Source organism: Sminthopsis crassicaudata, chromosome 2 (genome assembly GCF_048593235.1).
Source record: "Sminthopsis crassicaudata isolate SCR6 chromosome 2, ASM4859323v1, whole genome shotgun sequence".
In the NCBI taxonomy this organism is placed as follows: Eukaryota; Metazoa; Chordata; class Mammalia; order Dasyuromorphia; family Dasyuridae; genus Sminthopsis; species Sminthopsis crassicaudata.
In genome coordinates, this window is record NC_133618.1 from 308,694,191 (window position 1) to 308,706,526 (window position 12,336).

Below are 12,336 nucleotides of genomic sequence, written 5' to 3' on the forward strand. Positions count from 1 at the left end.
CCTTTCAGGTAAGGATTTCTATTTTAATAATACAGAGTTAGAAGTACACTTTACAAGTTCTTTTGTATCCTAAGGGTGGAAAGTTCCTGAAGGTTGCAGTATAAAATTAAAAGAATGGTGCCATTTTCTCCATAAAGCCTCCCTGATTCCTACCTGCTTCCCTCTATTCCCCAGGTAAAAGCGTCCTTTCCCTGCTTTTGTGTTCCCAGATCACTTTGGAACTCTCCTTTGACCCTATCACTCACAACCTGGTATGGCATTTATCTTTACATAGGGTGTACCATCCCAGTTGATTGTACATTGCTAGAAGATAATTTGCTAGGTAGTATAGGGGGAAGGACATTGAAACTGGTCTGGAGAAGATCTGAGTTTCCAATTCTTCATTTGCAAAATGTGCCAGAGAAGGAAATGGTAAATCACTCCAGTATCTTTACCAAGAAAACTCCAAATGGAGTCAGTCGTCACTAACATGACTGCATAACAACAAAAGGAATAAGTATCTATATAGTACTTACTATGTGTCACACTATGCTAAGCACTTTACAAATATTATCTTATTTGATCCTTATAACAACTCTGGGCAGTAGATGCTATTATTATTTCCATTTTACAGTTGAAGAAATTGAGGTAAATAGCAATTGGATGACTTGCCCAGGGTCACATAGCTATTGGGTTTCTGAGGTCAGATTTAAATTTGGATTTTTCCTAAGTACAGAACCAGAAAATTACTGTATCTAATATCAAAGAGTTATTAAATCAGGGCATAAGTTATAAACACTTCATTTCTCTTATAAAATGCCTTACTAAATATTTAGTGACACATAATCGAGTAAAAACTAGTAAAAACTAAGTTATTCCTGTGAAAACAAATAAATTGAATGTAAAAAGATCTGAATTCCTTCTCCATTTATTTGTTTTGTAATGATACATTACTTGTTTCCTAACCCTGAACAAATCATGTCAACATATTTAACTCCATTTCTTCATCTGTAAAATGGGGATAAAACAGTACCTACCTACCAGGATTTTTGTGAGGATAAAATGAGATATTTTTAAATGCTTTGCAATTTTTAAAATGCTATGATAATGCTAGATATTATTATTATTATTTAGTTACTCTTTCCTCATCTTCATATTCCCAGAAGAGTCTTACATATATGAAACTTATAAATGTATATTGAAAGGATTTGAATAATGGCTTCTTAGATCCTAGTAAAGGAACCCATATTTTGTCCTATGTTGAAGCAGCCTATATTTAGGCAAAATTTTAGATTCCTTTTATCTGTTGTGGCTTTTCTCACCCTATCACTGGTGGGAAAAAATAATATCCATTCTGTGATAGTTTTGTTTTTTAAAAAAGTAATTAAGATTCAGGTTGATGAAACAAAAAAAGAAAGAAAGAAAAATAAAAACAACCCTTGGACTAAATTTTACTTCACAAAAGGCTTGAGGGGGAGGAAGATTGGGGAGAATGGAAGTCATTTTTCCCTCCACAAATTAAAATTGATAGGGAATTCTCATTCGTTAATGACATTTATCATAGTGTCAAGAAGGAGTTTGCTGACTGGTCTAGATATTTTTTTCAGATCACTAAAAATATTTGCAAGGGAGAAAGAAACAAATTCAAAAAAATTTGAGTATATATAAACACTGAGTTGTAAGAAGGTAGGATCACAATGACACATTTTCAAAGAAAGTGTTATATCCAAAATCATTGCTGTCTTCTGTGTTATACCATTATTATTATCAATATTTTACCAAATGGGAGATCAATATTTCAGACTATCCCTCATAAGTCTAAGCTATTAAAATATGAAGTGAAAAAGCTCATGACAATCAAAAATAATCAGCTTCTGGGCTGTTTCAGCTTTCACCAGCAATTACATGCATCCTTATAGGGATGAGAAAAAGAAAATGGTTATATCCCAACGAGTCCTAAGCTTGAACATTGTGTGATGCAAGTTTCATTAACAATGGCATATCAATCAGGACAGCTCTTTTCAAAGGATAAAAATCTTCTGAGAAGTACATAAGGCTCCCTAGCCAAATTGTCTCCCCATACAATGGATTGGTAATTTGATTGTATAAAAGAAGCAGAAACATATGGCCTACTTTCCCTTGATATCTAAAGGAAAACAAAACAATTCTTCATCTTTTTGTTGATGCTAAATCACAAATCCTTCTATCTCTCTGCCTTTTACTTTGCTCAAACACATCCTAACCAAATTAGTAATAGCTGACACATACTTTTTTTATTACCAAATACTTTACATATATGATTTTCTTTCATCTACACAACAATTCTCTAAGATAGGAACTACAGGCATTATTATTCCCCTTTTATACAATGGAAAGCTGAGGCTCAAATGGTTAAGTATATAATCCCTCTCCAAATTTCTAGAAAACTTGTTTTTGGTAGCTATATATATTGTTGGTACCAGAAAATATATGCAAATAAAAATTTCTAAAATATATTAAATACTGATTTTTTTCTGTTCTCTAGCTATTTTATGTGCAAAGTTTTACCTTTTACCATAGATTGTAAGAGTCTTGATGACAAGATTCATGTTATATATCTATATATCCACACATATATATAGCTATATCTATATATCTTTTGGATTCCTTACAACATTTAGTGTTGTACTACAAATATTGTAGAATATTTTAAATTGAACTGTATGGGATCCAACCCTGAAGTTTCTGAAAATGCTATTTTTAGAGTTTGGGGAGGAAGAGATCAAAGTAGAAGAGGAGAAAGAGGTCAAAGAGAGGAAGAAGCCTACAGATAAAGGAATAGTTTACACTCTGTCAAGGACCCATGAACTGAACAATAAACTACTAAAACAACACAATGTGTTTTTAATACACCAAATAAGAGGCTAGTCTATGGAGTCTCAAAGCTATAGAAGGCTGCATGCTGTTGTAAGCAGAAGGCAATCATCACTTACAAGAAGGAAGAACAACCATTCTATGGGATACATTCTAAACAAGGGGGTCATTTCCCAGTTAGAGATAGCATGGCAAACTGGCTAGCATGCTCATCTTGGCTTCAAGAAGTCCTGGGTCCAAAGTTGTGCCCCTATTGCTTACTAAATCAATCACAGTGCAGGTCCTTCATGTGTTAACATTATTTCTACAATAAAATGTCTCCCAAATTCATCTATAACTACTCCTATTCTTTTCTACTTCACTTTCTTATTCTAAAACTAAAAGTTTTTTTTTTTTTTTCTGAATACTCAAGGGAAAGGTATTATGCCACATATCACCTTTACCAGCCTTGATTTCTTCAACTGATTCAACAATGATTTGATTCATATAAATAGACAATCCATTTACAATATTTTTAGCCATTTGCTTAATAGGCATTCTCATTTATTCTACATTTATTACTGCAAGAGATTTGAATAGGTAGATATGCAAGTGTAAAAAGACCGAAGGCTTGTCAGAAAATAATATTTTGATATCTTTGTACATTGTCCTGCAATAGTGCAAGAGGGGACATAGGTGTCAGAGACACCCAGCTATTCCTTACAACATACAATGAATATACAGAAGTCAGATAAGGAATAGGAATGAATATTTATTGAGAAATTATGTCATAATGGCAAGGCCATTTGTCTATAAAACAGGACAAATGGGTTCTAATCCCAGCTTTGTCACTGACTAGCTTTTTTGATATTGGGTAAATATTACAGTCTTTATACTTCCTTTTCTTCTCCTGTAAAAGAAATGCTAGAATTAAAAGTTCTTAATCCTTTATAAATTTAATAATTGTTCAATATAATTGGCTTTTTTACAATATTATATATTTAATTATATGATTTTATGTATATTTTTCTGAAAAAAGGTCCTTAGGCTTCATCAGATGGTCAAAATATTTTATAACACGCGAAAAGTTAAGAATGCTTGGCCTAAATGATGGACTATTCCTAACCAATATGTAATATATGTTTAATTTTAATAAAAATGTATATATTGAACAAGATGTAATATTAAAGTAAGCACTTCCAATATACCAACATATCCATGATTTCATTGGTATTGATATGCCTCCTTATGCTACAATTCAATTTTCTATATCTTTTTACATTGAATCTATGTCTTTCCATAAATCTTTTATAAGACATTATCCAGCATACTGGTGACCATTCTCTGATTCTTTTAATATTTTATGGACTCACAAATAATACTACTTAAGCTTTCCACGCATTTTCCTTCCCTCTTGCTACTGATGGCCTTATATTCTTTTTCCAGTCATTATGGATAATGTCTGCTTTTTACTGTGGGTGTTTTGCTACCTCTTTAAACCCCATGTGTCTCCTCACCGTTGCCCTTTTGGTTATTTGTAATTGTGATTCTTCTCTCTTTCATTCATTTCTCCTTCTCCTTCTTCCTCCATTCCCCCTTCTCTTTACTGATACAAATAGGTAGCTTTTCTATTATAATCCTAGAGAGTTGCCTGAAGGCACTGTGAGGTTAAAAGACTTGCTGGGCATTATGTGACTAATATATGTTAGAGGCAGGAATTGAACTCAGATCTTGACATTGATGTAAGATTTCTAACCACTGTATCTTGCTTCCTTTTCTATATCTCAAGTTTCATCTTTATTCATATCTACAAAATAATAATGGTTAACATTTATATAGTGCTTATTACATACTAAGCACTTTAACAGATATTGTCTCATTTGATTCTGGTAGCAATTCTTTGAGGTGTCTCTATCTTCATCTCAATTGAGGCAACTGAGGCAATCAGAAGTTAAGCTAGGAAGAGTCTGAGGTTAAATTTGAACAGGTTGCCTACTAACTGCATTTCACAATATGGACAATATGCATTTTTGTTATCTGCTATGTTTTGGAAAGCTAGTTGAACCCTTGTCTGATGACTACCATCTCACTGAAGACTAATATTCTCATTGAAGAAACTATTTAAATGAGTGGAATTTGATGTAATCAGCACAATATCCAAAGAAGTATGTAAAAAATTTGACTTTGTACAAGAGATACCTGTTCTGTTTGGACTCAGAAAAGAATATCCATCATTACACATAGAAATCTTAAAGTGAACTTGTGTATTCCTGTTTAATGACTCATTTTATGTTGCATATAGCAGATTGTTCAACCAAGTTATCTCTGATTATATCTGTCAAAGACTCATATATAATTTTAGCATAGATGTAGAAAAACACATTGCTTTAAAAAGATGTTTTAAGGCTACATTTTATCCAGTTGAGTCAAGTACTTTTTAATAAATTAACAAATAATAAATACAATTAGATATTATGTTTTCTGTAAATCATTTATCTGTCTGCTGCCTTTTCTTATTTTCATCAACCAAAGCCCAGCTTCATTGATATCTACATTACGTTCACAATGATTATACAGACACTAGAATGGAGTCATGTTAATAACATTGCTGTCTTCTCAGTATTGTTTTTTAATAAGGCTGCAATTGTCATCATTTTAAAAAATCTCCACTTACCTGAGATGTATTGAAAATTAATATCTAAATACCTTTGAAATTGTATCAATTTCAAGGTAAAAGGCAACAAAACTTATTAAATGCATACTGTATATACTTTACTAACCTCCAGCATACATATTTTACACATATTTTCAGGGCCATTTGCATTCATTAAAATGAAATATTTGTTTATATTGTTGGAGAATAACTTTCACTTTAAGATGTTCTATGTATACATTTGAGTCTGATTACTCCAATTTGGAAACTTCCCATAGACTCATAAATTTAGAGTTGTAATTATACTCCCAATTTTGTGGAAAAGAACACATTGTCTTCAAAAGTTTCAAGCATTTTTACATTACTGGTAACATTTTTAAGTTTCAATTATTTTTTTATCTTAATTTATTATTCCATTCTATCTCTTAAGTGTTTGGCACATTATGGTGTGTTTTATATATAACATCATAAATCAGAATAGTTGGCAATAATTAATTTCTTTAACAAATCTTTGGCCAAATACTAAGATTTTAAATTGACCTTTGTAATTCACTTCATCTCAAAGTACTTCTCTACAAAATGAACAGACTGAACTAGATAATTTTTAAAACTTAGCTCTAATTCTAAAATGATATGAATTTCCTTACACAATAAGTACATTTGATAACCAAGCTGCAACATCCCAATGTCATGGTTCAGATGTTGTTAAGATGAAGCAAGGGAATCATAGAAAAGTTAGTTGATTCTATTTCACATATTTGTTGTTCTCCTTACAATTTAATCTATAAATACTTTCAGCATTGTCGGGCTTATGTAGGTTTCATGCCAAGTTCTCAGTGGGCTAATTTTCATTTTAACTGATTTTATTGCTTTCTGAGACTATATTGTTAATAATTTTTTTTACCATTCTGTGATTATTCTGTATAATGTTTTGCCAATGAATTTGTACTCTACATTGTCACTCCTTTGGATTCCATTTCTCTTTCTTTGGCAAGGAGATCGAGTTTTGTTGGCCGGTGTAGTACCTGGCTTCATTTATCCCCCTAATCATGGCAACTATTTTGTACAGGTTAAACTTTTGAATTTTAAACATAATAAAAGTTCAAATCATAGTCTTCACTTTTGTCCATTTTCAGTCAAGATAAAAACCTGAGTTATTCTATATCATAACATGATCTCAGCAAATTACATTGAAATTTATCTAGTCATATACTAAATTTTTTGACATTGTTGTTTGTTGTTAAGTCATTTTTCAGTTGGGTCTAACTCTCTGATGCTATTTGGGATTTTTATGGCAGAGACATTGAATTGTTTTGTTATTGGGAGCTACAGTCTCTAAGTTGACTGGCAAAGCCCAGCACTGAGATTAAATGTGCACAGCACTCATGCAGGAACAACATTTCCTTCTATGATTCTCATTAGTGGACTGCTATTTCCTCTATTACTTATACTTTGCTTGTTTACAGCACTAACATTCCCTAAAAAAATCTGGTGACAAGGGTAATTTGGGCAAGATAACTAGAAATGATTCCATATGCATATTCCTAATAAAACTAATCTCTCACTGAGACAAATGATAAAGGAGAGATTGTAGAAATGAAGGACAGGAATAGAACACCATGGGAGAGAATCCAAAGGAGTAGGAAACAATGGTGTTTACTAGCTTAGATTCAGAAAAGATGAGTATGTCTAGGAATCAATAGATGGTTAAAGTATAACTGGAATTGCTCTGAATGTCCTGTTATCCTTTTTGAGAAACAATGCATGCCCTATGTACAAGGTTCTAAGTCAGGAAAATAGAGGGATCAAACAATCCATAGGATTGACAAAGAAGACATAAGTAAACTAACAATATTCACTGATATTTAATCTTGTATAACATTTACCTTTCATTATTAGCTTTGCATAATATAATCAATAATTAACATTTAACCATGAAATATTTACTCAAATGTTAAATGTCAAATATAGTAACATATAAAGGTCAATAAATCAGACATGTCTGAAGACTATATTGACCTAATTAAAAAATATATGTAACTAGGAAAATTGTGGAGTCATGATATAGTATAAAAATAAAGCCTGAAGGAGCCTGAGGAAGCAGCCTCACTTCCATCTGTTCCTCACTCAAGCTACTCCACAACTCCTGTCTTCCTTTGATGCCGACCCTATTCCTCTTGCTCAGCTCCTTGAGAGTCTGCAGAGGCAGGACCCCTGCATTTTGTCATTTACTTCTCCAGCTCATTTTACAGATGAGAAAACTGAGGCAAATAGGGTTAAGTATATTGTCCAGGGTAACACAGCTTTGAACTTATAAGTTGAGTCTTCTTGATTCCAAGACCAGCACTCTATCCACTACAGTGGTGTAGAAAATTTTATCTTTTAGAAATTTATTTTTGACTATTTAATCATATCTATCACTAAATCACAAAATTTGAGAGTTAGAAGGGACCTCTGAAACTATAGCCCAATCTATTTTCCATTCTAACTACTTTCATTCTCATCTCAAAGAAATTATTCATTATGTTCATTCAGGAAGATTCCAAACAGTTTTGAGCCATTTCTTTCTTGTACTACTTTGCAGAACCTATCTTCCTAATATAATTTTCTTTACTTCTCTCTGTCTATCTAATTATCAATGATTCCAAATATAGTATGTGTGTGTATATGTATAAATCTATTCAGATACATGTTGATGGCCTAATTTTGAGGACCATGTAAAGTTTTTCTAAGAATTTTTCAATTCTTTATCCCTTCCAATAAATACTGGTACATAAATTCTAAATGTGCTCATGCTAATATCTTTATGGTTTTGGCAAGTTCAACAACACAATATAAATAGTTGGTCCTTAAAATGATCTTCTTCATTGCCTTTTGTTATACAATGAAAAACTTCCAACTTCTTTATTTTCTTTTTTTGGGGAAAACCATTGGATTCAACATGATCCTGGTGACATTTTCTCTGCTGTGTAAGGACAGACTAAATATATAAAAGCTCATCATGAGAAGCTTGGTCCCTACCGATTTTCTTGGAGGTGGGTGTGGAAAATCATGAAATAGAGAATACATTAGTCATTCTGCCTTTTATGCCCCCTTCTATTTTTCCACAAATAAGGATGGAGTGGTGAAAAAAAGTTGGGCACAAATTACTAAGAATTCAATGGTTCTTAGAAAGTTAATAAAAACAGTGAAAACAACCTAAGGAAGAAATGGAGGAATAAGCATAAATTACATGATATTTCAAGTTGCAGAAACTTTTTGCAGCAATTTCTTAACCTTTGATTTTTTTTTAGAGGGAAGAATAAAATTTTGTTTTACTTGGCATTCTCTCTCCACATGAGTAAACTAGTTCTACCAATGCAGACTGACACCTACTCTGCTGCTTCTAGTTTTAGAGAGCTTCCTGGGAATATTAAAAGATTATGGTCACTTAGACAATATATACCATTTGAACCCAGGTCTTTTTGACTGAGGCTAATTCTCTACAAGTTACATCATGATTCCCACTTTCCTTTGAAATTGTATTTTTAATTGTGTATATTTTGTAAAACATCATTTTATTACAAGTTATTACTGCAAGAGCAGATTTACTTCTGATTTTGTAAATAACAACTTTTTTAATTTCTCATAAAAATCTCATACAAAGATTGCTAATCCAGGGAGAGTCAGTGAGAAAATGACCAACATAGTTCCATTCTCTGATTTACCAGATGAAAAAGACAAATCCTAGAAAAAGAAATTGGAACTTCTAAGACATCAACAAGATATAACACTCTAAGGTTATTGAAGTTAATTTTTTGACCACTTGTCTACTTCTCAGAAGTACAAATGTGACCACAGCCTGAAATAAAAATTATATTTAAATATTCTTTCAGTCAGTCCAAGTTTACCTTGGTTGTATTATCTAAATGTTTCTTGATTTTACTGATTTTTCTAATTGTTTTTTCTCCTGAGGCAATTGGGGGTTAAGTGACTCGCCCAAGGCCACACAGCCAGGAGATGTTAAGTGTCACATTTTAACTCAGATCCCCCTGACTGCAAGGCCGGTGCTCTGTCCACTGTGCCACCTAGCTGCCCCTTCTTCTAATTGTTTTAATAATTATTTCATTCTGATTCTCCTAAAAGAAAATTTAAACAATTTAAGGCATGGAGACAAGTAGCATAGGAAACAGAGAGATAGATGATTTGAAATAAAGAAGACCTGAGTTCATGTACCCCCTCTGGCATATCTTGGCTCTCCAATTCTGGTCAAGTCTATTAACCTCTAACTGCTGTAGGCAGCTATTGAAGAGTCTCAGTGGCAAAGGAGAGGTCTCCTTATGCTGGAGTTCTCTAAAGCAATGAAATCACAGATCCAGTTCCTATCTTGTAAGAGCATCATAATTAAAAATATAAATAAAAATATTATTTAACCTAAAAATAACAAAGGTTTATTTCTTTCCAGAACCTTTATAGGAGCATGAAGAAAGGGATTAAAATGATAGAAATAAATTGGGTAGGATGTACACATGAGGCAAAATGCAAAGGTCACAGCTCTTGTGAACATGGCAGCTTTGTCCAAATACATGTTAATAGCAGGCATAGTCTACCTTTATAACCATGAATAGTATAACTACACTGGTAGCACCCTTGCATTTAATTTGGGGAACATGTATGGTATGCCTTATGTCATAAGCACTCTCCAGGGCATTTGGCTTGGATAAGAAAAAATACATATTTTATTATGTTTACAGATGTTCCTTTATCCATTCTATTATCAGGATATTAGGATTTATCAGAAAGGACCTCCACCCTTCTTCACCACTGAGAATGGATCAAATTTCTCTGGTATAGTAAATCATTTCTGAATAGTTAGTCCTTGTCCCATCATCCCTTCTGCCAAAGGGTAATTCTTCTGCATTTGGGCAAACTGCAAAATACAGTTAATTAACAATAAAAATACCTAATTCAGATTTAAGAAAGATTATTTATGCTCTGAAATTGCCCCATTTCTAGCTATTCACTGCTCATTAAAGAGCAACACTTTGACTGACTTCCCCTTGGGGCAGCTAGGCGGTGCAGGGGATAGAGCACCAGCCTTGTATTCAGGAGGATCCAAGTTCAAATCTGGTCTCAGACACTTAACACTTCCTAGCTGTGTGACCCTGGGCAAGTCACTTAACCCCAGCCTCAGGAAAAAAAAAAAAAAAAGATTGACCTCCCCTTGATCATTCACATAGTAACACTTCTCAGGGCACAAGTGAACTATTATAATCTTGATGAAGAACAGGTCAACCAAGTAGTTTATTCCAAATAACACATAGGTCTATTTGAGAAGAAATGTTTTCATCCCTCTGTAGATCATTCTTGTCTTCAAAGGTGTCTATGACATCAGAGAGATGATGCTATGACATGATCCGCTTTAAGTGAGGGAGGGATGTGCAAAATCACCTGCCTCATTTTCTCCTCCAGAGTCATCTAGATCTAGTGGTGAGAGTGAAGATGAACCTGGATGCAGTGGGAGACCTTGGACTTTTTTAAACTCAGGTCTTTAATAAGTCTCAGCTGTACTGAGGCAATCATCCAAAGATCAAGTACTTCTGAATATCTATAGAGAGAGAAAAACTCTGCTTCATAACCAGGAGACAGAGCTGATCTGCCTTCTTGATTAAGCACCTCCCTAATTAGAAAGATGGCTGAAGGTGAGAATGAGCGTGGATAACTAGAGAGGAAAACCAAGTCAAGGTCTGCCAATTGCTATAAATTTTGGAATGATAATACTTGGAATTTCTGTTTGCAAAGCACTTTACATACTTTAATAATAGTTAGCATTTATACAGTGCTATAAGATTTTCAAAGTTTTTTATGGATATTATCTCATTTAATACAACAATTTAATAAAGTACCAGCGCTATTATCCATTTTATAGACATTGGAAAATGAGGCAGTGAGATTAAATGACTTGCTGAAAATTATATATCTCTAAGCATCTGAGACAGTGTTTGAACACAGATCTTCCTAAATCCATATCTGGCATTCATTTCTATTGAACAACCAAACTAACTATGTTATTTGATCCATAATAACTCGATAAATAGTGAAAAGCTGATTATATCCATTGTAGTAATAACTAGTCTATAGATAGTGCTTTAAGGTTTATAGAATGCTTTCTAAAGATTCCCTCATTTAATCTTCACAACAACCCCATGATGGAGGTGTATTATTGTGGTGGTTGTTATTCTCATTTTTCAAATGAGTAAACCAAGGCATAAAAAGGGATCACAGATCATAAGTATCTGAGGATGGATTTGAAATCAGGTCACTCTAATTCCAGAGGTAGCATTCTAGCCACGATATCACCAGACACTTTTGCATAAGCAGATTCTAAATCTTTAAAGTTAAATGATTTGCTAAGTATCCCACAACTAGTATCAGAAGAAAATTCTAATTTAAGTCACCCAAACCCAAAATCCAGCAAGCCTACAAACCTGTGCTCTCCTACTAGGGAATAAAAGAGTATCAATACTAGAAAGGCTGATCAAAGAAGGCAGTGCCCCATCTTCTGACTCCTTTTACTGCTTCTATTCTGTTGTATAGCATCGTTTCATATAATTTTTGATAATCTGGTGATGAAAAATCTTATGACTACTACAAAATTCTTATAACCTTGGTGGAATAACAGATATTTTCTTTCACTGCTTGTCCTATTAAATTACTCTGCAGCTGTAAGCTGTTACCATATATCCTTGAGGTCCATGAAAGTTTATTGAGGCAGCTCCCCTTCACTGATATAGAGAAATATGATATAGATGGTGGGACTTTGTTATGAATTTTAGAGTCTTTGAGGTGGTAAAGAGCTGCCAAAAGTAGTCTAGCATACTGGGAACTTGAGG

General features: G+C 33.2%; 1 protein-coding gene across 20 annotated transcripts in view; it reads right to left on the reverse strand.

Annotated features, from left to right (window-relative positions):
• The window catches only part of NRXN3 (neurexin 3), a 2,041,643-nt gene that overhangs the window by 1,030,257 nt on the left and 999,050 nt on the right, over nucleotides 1-12,336 (reverse strand). The gene's annotated exons all lie outside the window — the stretch shown is intronic.